Source organism: Caretta caretta, chromosome 5, assembly GCF_965140235.1.
Source record: "Caretta caretta isolate rCarCar2 chromosome 5, rCarCar1.hap1, whole genome shotgun sequence".
NCBI classification, from domain to species: Eukaryota; Metazoa; Chordata; order Testudines; family Cheloniidae; genus Caretta; species Caretta caretta.
Genome location: NC_134210.1, coordinates 45,937,668 through 45,951,791, shown reverse-complemented (window position 1 = coordinate 45,951,791; position 14,124 = coordinate 45,937,668). Strand labels below are relative to the sequence as shown.

The following is a 14,124-nucleotide window of genomic DNA, read 5'->3' as shown; positions in this document are numbered from 1 at the left end:
TTGATCTTTAGCTCTGGGGGGGAAAAACCCACCTAGAATTTTTTTTTAAATGGTTATTTTGTGGGGCTTACACATCTCCAGAACTGCTGGCTCAAATAACTCCTAATTTGGGTTACTAATCTTACCCTGCACCCTCCCGAGACACAACAAAGAAATCTGACTAAGCATGTCAATTTTAGAAGACAAAAAGGTTAGACCTTAAAACAGATGTCACAACGCAACCTTAACTATAGTGACACTTCCTCACCACTATAATTTACTTTAGGAAATAATTGTATACAGTTCTAGATGACATTCCTGTTGGTAAACTTCTTATACTCCTCCCCACCAAAAAAACTTTGGGATTAATCCTATTTTTAGAAAATAAAAAAACCAAACAAAAATCCCAAGCATATAGTTATCCAGAGGCCATAATAGAAAGAGGGAATATGAAGAAAAATAGGCAAGAGATGCTCATTATCTTTCATTTGTGTTGCCCTTGGAACTCTAGCAATAGTAATAAGTAGTGGAAAGCTAAACAAACAAAATATGATCTGTAGGATATATATGCAATAGCCACAAAACATTAGAATACAGAGGGTAATTAAAGATGCACCTTGGTGACACAGGTGGGTACACTTTGAACCAAACACCATTATCTATTCTATTTATCCTCAGTCATTAGAGTGGATAGTACATGCAATAATATCTAAATGCTAAAAGATGGGACGGATTGCAAACACTGTGAAAGTCAAGATTAATTATAGAAATGTAGGACTGGAAGGGAATTTGATAGGTCATCTAGTCCAGTCCCTTGCACTGTGGCAGGAATAAGTATTATCTAGACCATCTCAACAGGTGTTTCTCTAACCTGCTCTTAAAAACCTCTAGTGACAGACTCTACAATCTGCCTAAGTAACCTGTTCCAGTGCTTAAACTATCCTTACAGTAGGAAAGTTTTTCCTAATGTCTAACCTAAATCTCCCTTGCTGCAATTTAAGCCCATTACTGCTTGTCCTGTCCTCAGCAGTTAAGGAGAACAATTTACCACCCTCCTCTTTATAACAACCTTTTATGTATTTGAAAACTATTATCATGTCCCCCTCCTCCACAGTCTTCTCTTATCCAGACTAATCAAACCCAATTTTTGCAATATTTCCTCGTAGGTCATATTTTCTAGACCTTTAATAATTTTTGTTGCTCTCCTCTGGAAATTCTCCAATTTGTCCATCTTTCCCGAAGTGTGGTGCCCATAACTGGACACAGTTCTCCACTACAACACTTCTGCTAATACATCCCAGAATGTTGTGTGTTTGGTTTTTTTATTTGCAACGGTATTACATTGACGACTCTCATTTACAGTACTCCTTCCTAGGCAATCATTTCCTGTTTTATATTATGCATTTCCTTCCTAAGTGTAGTACTTTGCATTTTTCCTTATTGAATTTCATCCTATTTATTTTAGACCACTTCTCCACTTTGTCAAGATCAGCAATCCTAACCATCATCTTGATAAATTAGGGCAGTGAGCTGAAGTTAAATACCTTAGAGACTGATGCCACAAGTACTCCTCGGTTTTTTTGCTGATACAGACTAACACGGCTACCACGCTGAAACCTGTCATAATTAATAGGATACTCAAGTATATGACACTACCAAAAAGGCAAAAGTATAAGATGTAAAGTGTGCATGGAAATTCTCCTCTACTCACGAGTTAATTCTCAATTGGAGCAACACATTTCTTCTGCATCATTTTTTTAAAAGTACCACATTGGAGAGAGTTAAGATGATATATTATGTCCGTCTGTCAGTCTTACTCTCATGCTCTGCTATGGATCTATGCTGACAATTAAACTAAGATGTTTACAAAAACATCTACAATAAATTTCAAATAATAATGAATTTTTTAAAAGTTTATTCGTCCTGTGTTGCCACAAGAGACATGTGGGATTTGCAATGAGAGAGGAGAGGATAAATCTTTAAAAAGAGACACAAAATAAAAGTTTAAGAACCACTGAAATATAAGGTTTCTAATACGAGGAAACTCAGTTTGCTGTAATTCCTTAACTCACTCTGTATTTCTAGATATGCTCCATCAGAACTATTCTCACAAATGTTAAAAAAAATTATTTATCCTATACACTTTGATGCCTGAATATGAAATTACAAGAGTCATGAGTCATACTAAATACAACACATATCAACATATACTAGTGTTGCACCAAGTGCTGCTGTAACTCATTTATTTGAAATATTTAAGTTCAATCTTTCAAATACAAGATTTTCTAATGCACTGAAAACTAAGGCTTTTTATTCCTTTATTTATTTTATTAAGTAGTCACCAAGTTCATGTATTCTGTAACTTCCTTCAAGTTTGGTGTACTCTATCAGTGCTTATATTCAGATGAATGGTATTTAGTGCTAAAAAAAGGATCTTTAAAATGAGAAGAATCTAGACATCTTCCATCTATCAAGTAGTTACCCAACTTCAAGGTCTAACAAAACATGGAAACAATAGCTAATGCAATCTTAATTTCTTTTACTCACCGGTGTTATAACTCAGAGGACCACTTTAAGCGAATCTGGTTGACCACTTCAGAAGACCAGCAACACCTGGAGAAAAGTTTGAAATGTAAGAAAGTTATTATAGAGCCAAAAAATACTAACCACACAATTTAGGACTCCTAATAGTCCCTGGAATTTAAAAACTTTTCTTATAAAAGGCTGCACATAGTTAATGTTTCACTAGTATAACATTTCTACTTCACAAAAAAAATGCAACATTCTGGACACCGCTCCAAACCACTGATGAACCAAGAAAAAGACTCATGTTTGAAAGAGTAATGCATAAAGCATTAAGTATGCTCAAGAACATACGTTTGCAAGTCCCTTCTACCACGTTAAGAATTTATGCAGAGGTTTTCAAATATGGCTAAGGGATTTGCATGCCCAATTCCCATTTAAGTTAATGTTTCTATTTAGGTGACATTTATGAAAAATTTGGAAAAGCTTCGAAAATGGGAATATATACTTAATCTAAACAGTGGACCGTGACTTCAGGTACAACTCTGCAAGCTTCTGGACACGTCCTGGAATGTCAAGAACATCCTCAATTTCCAGGATATGTTTAGTAGGATTGGGCCCATTATGACTTTTCTCTCATTTGCAGAAGGAAAATTAGGCAATGAACTTGCTGAACAGTAGTAGGTCAGTAGAAGGCAGGGCCATGAATCTGCTGGAGAGATATAAGTTGCTGGGTGGGAAATGTTCCATGGCAGTTGGGAGTAGTCGCTCACCCAGATGCAGGCTGTGTGGCAACTCTGACCAGAGAGAGATGCTGAAGTCACTTGGTACAGTAGAATGACTATTGGAACCCCCTCACGGGACGAATGATTGCAGCACTTCAGTGGCAGCTCATCAGCCCCAGCAGTGAGGCACAGCCTAACCAAGAATTTCCAAAAGTTACAAAACATATTGTGTACATTCCTTTTTATTTAATTCATAAATATATACAGATTGAAGGACAAATCGTGATTTGATTTAAATGTCACAACTCAGTCTCTCCAGTCGCAAAATGCAATGCCAAAGAGTTTGAAGAATGTAATGCTACATAAGGCTCAAATTTTGGTATAGCTAATAGTGCGTCAAGATGCTGACTTGTTACCATGGCAATGTCCCACACCCAGAGTCACTTTAAAAGGGGTTTGCTGCGGTAACCACTGCTTGGTGAGGCAACAGGAGGATTGCAGCAGTTGAGCCTGGGCTGCAGGGCGCTTGCAGGGGACGGGGATGGATCTGTGTGGGGGCCTTCCTGGCCCTCTCTCCGGGGAGGGGTGCCATGCATATACATGAGGAGCCCCCGCCGAGCCCTGGACCTGCCCCATGCTCTGTCCCCATGCCAGCCTGGGTAGCAGTGGTGGCAGCTCCGGTTCCACCTCCTGCTGCTTCACTATAAATCAGGTAAGCTTTCAATAGCTACTAATTATACATCAGGTGGAGGTGGAAATAACTACTTTGTGATTTGTGCCTCACTTGTCAAAGTCAGCAGAGCATTGACTAAAATAAATTCAGATTATTCCAGCTGTTTAAGGATGCAAAGTTCTATCGTAAAAAGAAAACAACTGTGTTTGGACAGGAACATGCCAGCTACTCTTCTGAAAAAAGGTTCAATCCAGCAAACTACTGAACCATATACTATTTTAAGTGTCTGAATTCAGTGGGATTATTGACATGAGTAAAACCAAGCAATGTGTTTAAGAGCTTTCCTGGATCAGGTGTTTACTCTTCATCCAGACACAATGCTATGGAAGCAATGTGCTCGGCCTCTTGGTAAGCAAGCCTTGAACCACTGAACGTAGATCTCTCCAACTATCTAAACAGTGGCATGATGCAGTACCAGGAAGCAAGGATTAGTATATTATAGGAAGGTGGAGGACCCATCAGGAATACACATGAAGTGGGAGGTGAGGGTGGAAGAATTCTCTCTCTCTCTCTCTCTCTCAGGAGCTCCCTCTTATAAATCACACAAAAGAAATATGGAAGCTCTTTTGACTCCTAATTTGGTTTGAAAATGTGTGAAATAAACCATTTCTCCCTTTCCACTAAATTAGCTGTTAATTTTGCTGCACGGTTTGCACCACCACCACCACGAGGAAAACATTTAATCCTTCATTTTCAGTTATTTAACTATTTATGCATTAGTAAAGCAGCAGCATTTTGGCCTAACCTTTAAGGACAAACTGATAGTCTTCTAATTATACATCAGGCAGAAATATGAACTTAAAACCCTATTCACAATCTTAACAAGAAAAGGCACATATGCTTGTTACTATTAATGGAAACCCAAACATCTTGATTAGTACTACTGCTATGCAAATTGAATTTCTATACAATAGGAGTTGGGGGTCAGTATTATTACAACTTTCTACCACAGTCAGTCTTTTGTGCAAAATGAAGAAAGTAACACAGATATATATACTCTATTTTAACACATCCCTTTCAAATAGCTTTTTCTTCATACATAATCCATGGCAGCACAGCACATATGGTACTATGTCAAAAGGAAATATCTAAATCAAATGTGAAGAAAAATGTATTTCTTTTATGCAAGTTTGTTGACACAGATCAGAAAACTAGTCCAGTCGCTAAAATTATATTACACTGTACAGAACTAACTTATTCAATGGGTTCTCCTTCTGGCATCATTTTAGTACTGTACAAAACTAAAAGGAAAAAAAAGACTTCATTACTGAATAGCTGTCATTAAGGCTAGCTTCAGAAACAATAGCAAAACAGAAAAAAAATGTTTTGATTAGGGGAGTGACTCTACTGACACATTAACAAAACACTAGGTGTTTGGATGTTCAACTGTAGAAAATGTTAACAGCTCCAGGCGTACAGTGGCTATTTTAAAATGTCCTGTCATCTATTATGGGGACTTTTCACCTCTGTTTTGCCACTCAAAGTTACACTTAATTTTCTTTTCTTTTAACCAGGTAAGCTACATTACAGTGAAAAGATAAAAACAAGAATTGAAGTTATATAGAGCTAGAAAAGTATATTTTAAATGTGTATGCAAAGTCAAATCAGCATACAGAAAACACCAATATCATAATTTACACGTTATATCAGTAAGGAGAAAAAATAGATAGAACTTTTGCACTTCTCTTTAAAAGGAACACAAAATACTAATTGATGCAATCCTTCACCTGAATACACATGCTCTGAACTTGCAGCTAATGCAACCCTGATGTGACTATAATAAATTGCTGATCAATGTCCATAATCCATATTCTCCCACCACCACACCTTATCCAAAAAATAGGCATAGCATATCTTTACGCATCGTTAAAAGAGTTTAAACCAAAGATTAAAATTTTACAATCCTTGGGATTCCCACAAAACTGAAGAGAATAAATACTGAGGAATTAACAGACCTATATTGTGAATGTGAAAGATCCCGCTCGGTGTGTTACCTAGTAAAATAAACATCTGGCTGTCCACTGCATTAAGTTACTATGTTTTCTTTACAAAGAAGCCAAAACAAACTATCTGGGGTAAAGATAAGACAAATTTAGCAGTACAGCTTTCTTTTAAATGAATGTTAATTTCTACACTTGATTTAGGTCTACATTTAGTTAAGATTAAGCTTATTAGTTTGAAAATTTAGAATATGAAGCATTAACTAAGACTTCAACCCAGCATGTACTAAAATCAATGGGAGTGGAAAAGTGACCCTATGCTTATATACATTTAAGACTCTGTACAAACAGTTAATCTTTACAATATGCTTAAGTATTATTATCCCCTTTTCACAGGTGGGGAAACTGTAGCAGAGAGATTGAATTTCCCATGGCTGCATAGTGAGTTGAGCAAAGATCAGAATTCAGAACTTTAATTATATTAATGCTGCATTCATATCTTCAACGCACACAACATCCTAACAGTACAATGCCCATTGTTACTGACCTCTCTCTGATTGCCAAAAAGGGTCACTATAGTGATGTGGATATCTGTCCGAGTGGAACTACAATGACCAACTCATCTTAGGACTCAGCTGGATCACTGACTGGCCACTGAATGGTAGCTACTTGGTTACTATTGACATAGGCCAGATTGGAAGAGGCAACTTAAAATGATGAATATCTCTGTACCCCACTGCCAAATCACTTGGGTGATCCAGTACCTTGGTATTATCCTTCCCAGTGATATTCCTCCATGTTCTGTGTAACAATCTAGAACCTCTCAACAGCCTTGAGTTATTCTTCTGTCTCTCTTCTTTACAAGTCAGTCGGTCCTTAAAAAAAGAGGAGTCCTATTTTCACAAAACTGTTGCACAAAACTTCCAGATGTCCTGGCTCAATGAAGCCGTAAGGAAATACTTAAGGAATTAAGTTCTCTGCCTGCAGAAATTGGATTGGAATGGCTCTGAGATCTCAGAACAAAATAGTTCAGGAAATAACCTTTTCATGCAGTCTTAGGGTATGTCTATACTACCTGTCAGATCAGTGGGCAGCGACCAATCCACCAGGGGTTGATTTATCGCATCTAGTCTAGAAGCAATAAATTGATCCATGAGCGTTCTCCCGTCGACTCCTGTATTCCAGCGCCTCGAGAGGCGCAGGCAGAGTCAATGGGGGAGCGGCAGCAGTCGACACACCGTAGTGAAGACACCGCGGTGAGTAGGTCTAAATACGTCAACTTCAGCCACGTTATTCACATAGCTGAAGTTACTTAACTTAGATCAATTCCCCCCCGCCCCCCGCAGTGTAGACCAGGCCTTAGACATGTTAATTGCAAATCTTTGATAAGATGTTAGTAAACAACATGTAATTTTGTTAAATTCCTAGGTAGCTGTAAGACTGTAATCCAGCACTATATGGCTGTTCTACAATCCTGTTTTAATGTGAATTTGTATATGCTATATGAATAGCTATTGATTTGCAGTTTTACTCTTCAACCCTAAACCATTTCATACAGAACAGTAAAAAGTCACCAGATGGTGCCAACTCAGTAAACTAGAGGTTAAAAGGTGAGGACTCCCTTATCGAATCCCAAGTCCTTTAGTCCGCATACATCATATAGAATTTGTTAACTTTGTTGCCTGCTTGCTATTTATATTTTTATGACTATTTTTAAGATAGGAAATGGTCTCAATCGAATTAGAAAATATGTTCATTTTATTACGTGAACCTGAAGAAAATTCTTCACAAGAACCAGTGGTAAATACATAGATAAAAAGTAATAAAACTAAGACTTCATAGCTGAATAAAACAAAACAAAACATTTAAATTAAATTACACCTAACAAAGTAACCAGCTGAAGTAGTAAAGAATTTCAGAGCGCACATGGTTCCAAATAGACAAGTTACTGTACCTGGTGGAGCACAACTGATACCCAGTTTCTACCTTTGTAGGAAACATCCCTCGGAGGCATTTACCTTCAGTTCTCCAAATAGTTTCTCAAAGAGTCTAAACATATTCTTTTAAAACAACAATTAAGTATGACTAGCCAGCTGATTCAGTCTTTTTTTTTTTTTTTTTTAAGAACAACTTCTGAACTCTTTGAAACCCACAAGGAAAGAGACTACAATACAATATACAAGATTGTCTGGTAAATATTTACTTAAAACTAATTTTAAACTCTGCTAACCTGAATGTACACTAGTTGTTCCTTTTTATATTGTACAGTTTCTTTATAGACAGCATAAAAATCCCTTGTAGTTTAAAAATGACATCTTAAACTTTAAAAATCTAAAATTGGGAAAGGATCTGCTACTTTGAATCTTTATTTGTAAGACAGATATTGGGTATGAATTGCTTTTGGTCAGGTAAAATCTAGGACTAAACCGGATTCATTTGTGCTCTACTCCAGTTAAATAAGGGAGCACAAGATGACAAACATAGGTTTATCTTCTATGCCAAAAGGAGGAAACATAATTCCATCAAAATACATTCTTATTGGGGGGAATTCCATGAGTTCCAATTCACAAGGCAAAATGCTGTGGCAGAACTCAGCAGTCACAATCAAAAGTATGTCTTGAGGGAGAGGGTAAGAAAAGAGTCAAACAATGAGAAGAATGATGCAACTGAGAAAAACAAGACAATGCAAACAGACTGATTTCTGTGGATGAGAGTTCAGGAAAGCAGCAGTATGGGATGAAAAAACAAAAACTTGCAATGTAAGTGTCAAGTGGTTCCAGAGGATTCCATTATCTAATGTCTACAGTGCTCTTAAAGTTCTCCAAAACAAATATTCAAGCAAAAGTATCTAAAGCAGCATTTTCCAAAGGACCAGATGCTATTACTTTCTAGTACATATAGATTTAAAAACAACAAACTCTGCTCTTCCCCAAAATAAAAACCCTTTAAAAATACTATATCTTTATTTGTTTTCCAAATCATAAAAGGAGATGGGGGGTAAGAATAAAACTAAATGGATATCCCTGTTTAGTTCAGATAGCTCATCTGCATCAGGAGCTCAATCCAACTGTTAAATAAATCAGTGGAAAAACTCCCACTGACTTCAACAGGATTTGGAGCAGTTCTGAAAGAGCAAACCAGAATACCCATGTAATGCAATGAGCCTCCAACTGACTAAGAAACTGAAGGAAATCCTATACTATTTTCAGTTACTAACATCTTAATAATAATCAATTACTACCCAAGATATGAAAAGATACATCACAATCTGTTGTAGGCACATTATTTTTTCAGCCATTGGACGTACATGAGGCAGAGCCTCTGGAATTTTTTTTGGCAATAATTGAGCTTCTAGAACGGGGTGGGCAAAGTTTTTGACCTGAGGGCCACATCTGGGTATAAAATTGTATGGTAGGCCATGAATGCTCACGAAATTGGGGGTTGGGGTGAGGGCTCCAGCTGGAGGTGTGGGCTCTAGGGTAGGATTTGGGATGAGGAGTTTGGGGCGCAGGAGGGTGCTCTGGGCTGGGACCAAGGAGTTCGGAGGGTGGGAGGGGGCTCTGGGAGGAGGCAGGGAGTTGGAATGTGGGTGGGACTGAGGGCTTTGGCTGGAAGTGTGGGCTCTGGGATGGGGCTGGGGATGAGGGGCTTGGGGTGCAGGGGGTGCTCTGGGCTGGGACCAAGGGGTTTGGAGGGCAGGAGGGGGATCAGAGCTGGGGCAGAGAGCTGAGGCATGGGGGGCTCAGGGGTTCAGGCTCTGGGCAGCACTTACCTCAAACAGCTCCCAGAAGCAGCGGCATGTCCCTCCTCCAACTCCTACGTGGAGGTGCAGCCAGGCAGCTCTGCGCACTGCCCCATCTGCAGGTGCCACCCCCGCAGCTCCCAGAAGCAGTGACATGCTCGCCTACAGCTCCCACGCAGGGTGCAGTGCCAGCCATGCGGCTCTGCACGCTGCCCCGTCCGCAGGTGCTGCCCCTGTAGCTCCCGCCCCTGCAGCTCCCATTGACCGTGGTTCCCAGCCAATGGGAGCTGCAGGGGGTGGTGCTTGGGGCAGGGGCAGCGTGCAGAGAGGCCCCTGGCTGCCCTATGCATAGGAGCTGGAGCGGGGACATGCCGCTGCTTCTGGGAGCTGCGCAACAAGCCACCGACCCCACTCCCTGACTGGAGCTCAAGGGCCAGATTAAAAGGCCTGACAGGCCGGATGCGGCCCACGGACCGTAGTTTGCCCATCCCTAGTCTAGAAAGGGCTCCTACTTTCTATTAGGTTTCAGAGTAACAGCCGTGTTAGTCTGTATTCGCAAAAAGAAAAGGAGTACTTGTGACACCTTAGAGACTAACCAATTTATTTGAGCATAAGCTTTTGTGAGCTACAGCTCACTTCATCGGATGCATACTGTGGAAAGTTTAGAAGATCTTTTTATACACACAAAGCATGAAAAAATGGGTGTTTACCACTACAAAAGGTTTTCTTTCCTCCCACCCCACTCTCCTGCTGGTAATAGCTTATCTAAAGTGATCACTCTCCTTACAATGTGTATGATAATCAAGTTGGGCCATTTTCAGCACAAATCCAGGGTTTAACAAGAACGTCTGGGGGGCGAAGGGGGAGGAAAAAACAAGGGGACCTAGAATCCTATTTTCGACGTCTCCAACTCAAGGAATATTTCCAACACACCTCTGAACAACATACTAATCCACAGAGATTACAACAAAAAAACTTCAAAACCAGACTCCAGCGAGAGACTGTTGAATTGGAATTCATTTGCAAATTGGATACAATTAACTTAGGCTTGAATACAGATTGGGAGTGGCTAAGTCATTATGCAAGGTAACCTATTTCCCCTTGTTTTTTCCTACCACCCCCCCCCACCCCCCCCCCCCCCCCCACGTTCTTGTTAACCCTGGATTTGTGCTGGAAATGGCCCACCTTGATTTATCATACACATTGTAAGGAGAGTGATCACTTTAGATAAGCTATTACCAGCAGGAGAGTGGGGTGAGGGGAGAGAAAACCTTTTGTAGTGGTAAACACCCATTTTTTCATGCTTTGTGTGTATAAAAAGATCTTCTATACTTTCCACAGTATGCATCCGATGAAGTGAGCTGTAGCTCACAAAAGCTTATGCTCAAATAAATTGGTTAGTCTGTAAGGTGCCACAAGTGCTCCTTTTCTTTTTACTTTCTATTAGCTGCCTATTGGCAGAGCAGAGGATATACTAAATGGTAAACTGCAACAGAGAGACATTCTAAATTAACAGAAAAGAACACAAAGAAAATCTATTCACTGTTAAGAATGTTAACATGGGACCCTGGATGGTTCTGGGAAATAACTCTTGTCCTATTCAGTAAGCAGGCACCTATATTACACACAAAAACTTCCATCCCAGATGTCACTGATTAAAACCTTTGCTGCTAAGTTTTTTAACAAAAAGCATGACGAAGTTTACGTGAATACCGTGTCCATGGTTTATATGTTCTGTGGCCAGAAGTGTTCAGTGCAGTCAATCTGCAACTGCTAATAACTACATGTACTCACATTAGGTCATATTGCTATAATTCTGCAGTTATAATACCTAGGATTTAAGAAGAAAAGTTTGCTCGTTTTAAAATAATTTTCATAATTAATCCCTTTAGTTAATATTCACCAGTTTGTTGATGACAACAAAAGCTATAATCAGTTACAAAAATCTAGGAGCATATACATTTAATAGAAATTAATAAAAAGAAGTGGAAAGCAAAAGGGGGACAATGCTAAAGTATTAAGCAGAGGGAAAATCAGAGATACTATGAGCACTTTTTTCCCCAAAACCCCAGTCCACAGATATGAACATACCTACCTATTCAACAGCTAAATGCAAAACTAAGTGCACGTTATCACTTTGCAGACATCCAACAACTGAAGCGAATACCCATGGAGAGGCAATGCCCATGGCTTTGAAAGCATTAATACATGACAAACATAACCAAAATCATATTGTTGGAGGCTGAGTTAATAAGTCATAAACAATCTGTTAGATTCTCAGAAATCTTTAGTCATCGAAGGCACAGTTTCAAGGCTTTACATGCAGCTAGGAAAACAACATAAACTCAACAAGGATAATATCTTAAGCATAAATTCCAGACTTGTTCAATTTCCATATAATTATTCTTCTCCTATTCAAAGCTTTGAAATCCCCAATTTTATAAGTATAAATAAAAGTAAGTTGCAAAAATAAAGTTACCACAAATTAAACATACAAGAGTTACAGGTCTCAATCTTCAAGCTAGCCTATCAGTGCTTCATAATGGTTTTGCAAAATTATAAATACGGTATCAGAGTGCAGTAAGTGTGACCCCAAAAAGCAAATCTGCAACACAACAAAAACACACTACAACTAACCAGTTTAACACAATCATAACAAATACTTGGACCAAAAGCTAATAATACAGCTCAGAATGCATGTTACAGTGACCAAGACTTTGTGACCATCCTCCAATTTATACACTGTAGTTACAACATTGGATGTTTCTTGGAAACAATACTGTATAACTGAGAAATAATGGAGAATTTCCTAATTCAAGCTCAGTCTCCATACCATCATGGCTCTGAGGACTTCAGATACAAACAAATCTACTAAGGAATAACTGCTGCAAGAGTTCTCTTCATATTTTTTAGCAATAAAGAATACCTAGCTCTTATAGAGTTTTTCATCTGTAGATCTCAAAGCACATTACAAAGGTCAGTCTCTTTAGCCCCATTTTATAGATAGGGAAATGGAGATTAAATGATTTGCCTAATGACACCAGCAGGGCAGGGACAGAGCTAGGAATAGAACCCAAGTCTCCTGAGGCCTAGCCTGTGCTGTAACCACTAGGACGTACTGCCATTCCAACTATTCCCCTTTCAATTTGTCCCTTCCTAGAATGAGACAACTAGAATCATTTATACTCTCCTGGTAGACATTATGGTTTACTTCAGTAAAGCTGGGTAAATATTGCAAAATGCTATTCATAATGTTTGTTCACATTCAGAACAGCTGTTCAGTCTCACTTTGGTACATGCCCCTCTTTCTACTTGGATGAACACATTTTTGTCCCTGAAAACTGTGCTCATACAAATATCTGTATTCATCCCTGTATCTGTGCGCAGGGGTGGAAAAATATATTCACTATTTATTATTTTGCTGTTAACGTTTCAGTCATCCCATCAGGGAGCAGAAACAATACCATGTGACCACAAATAGCACAAACCATGTAAGTGAACCATTTAAACAAGTTATAAGCTATTTGTTCACATAAACTGTTCAAACCATTACAAAGAACAAATAGACGTATAAAAATCAAAGTCTATTCATGGACAAATTATGTACAGGAAAAAAATGGCTACAATTTAGATAAACTATTGACAGTATTAACAGACCTACTTTAAATGCCATGAGAACTGTTTAAAAAAACTGGAACACATGCTGACGTCAAAATGTCTGCTTTAGTTTCAATGAGAGCACATGGGACTCTCCTGGCTTTTGATGTGGCCCCAATTAGTGTGGAGTTGGGGGTGGGGGGGCGGGAGGAAGAGAGAGAGATGAAAGATTCATTACTATAATTTTGTTAATCCTGTGTGAGAATACATTTGAAATTGGACGAATTTACACTTGTATTATTTAGAAGATAAGGGATTGTAGTCTCCTGTCACCCCCCCTCCACTTTTTTTTTTTTGGTTAGTCACTTGGGTGAGCGTTGGATCATATTAAAGAAGTTCTGTATTAAAATCACAAATGAGTTTGATTCCCCATAGTTTAAATTCCAAGGTATTACTAATTAAGAGGTCTCTTGGTTTTTGGTGCTGTTTCTCTCCCTCTCTGTGTGAAACTTGCAAGCTGCTAATTGTGTAAGTATATTCTAAGACAGAGTCTGTTCTCAAAGCAATTCTTTGTAACAACAACTACTCACACAGAGAGAGACTCAAAGCAATACTCTGCAACAACAGAAACAGCACCCAGAGACTCCCCACCCTTTTGTTGTATTCATCTCGCTTTGTTAACAACTGTGATTAAAATAGAGATAGAGGATGTATGTGGATGGATGCTTGGTGTGGATAATAACTGAATGATCAGGGAGGTGCCAGCCTACAAATGCAGTGTCCATCAGCTGAAGAAGGCATCAAGTGGAAATAACCGAGGGCAGACTGGAATCCACCCAACAGCCTCAAGGATGGGAGAACCAAAGAAAAAGATAACATCTGGCA

The 14,124-nt window shown here is 38.9% G+C and overlaps 1 protein-coding gene across 11 annotated transcripts in view; it reads right to left on the bottom strand.

Moving 5' to 3' along the window:
* LHFPL2 (LHFPL tetraspan subfamily member 2) overlaps window positions 1–14,124 on the bottom strand; it is a 193,145-nt gene that overhangs the window by 109,262 nt on the left and 69,759 nt on the right. For 9 of the 11 annotated variants that reach the window (XM_048851154.2, XM_048851150.2, XM_075128515.1 and 6 more), the window contains one exon: window positions 2,527–2,592. The exons of 1 other annotated variant lie outside the window; for it this stretch is intronic. The gene's annotated coding sequence lies outside the window, so the exon portion shown is untranslated. Of the gene's footprint in view, window positions 1–2,526; window positions 2,593–3,275; window positions 3,406–14,124 lie in introns of those variants that run through there. One more of the 11 variants, XM_048851153.2, reaches the window with a different exon arrangement.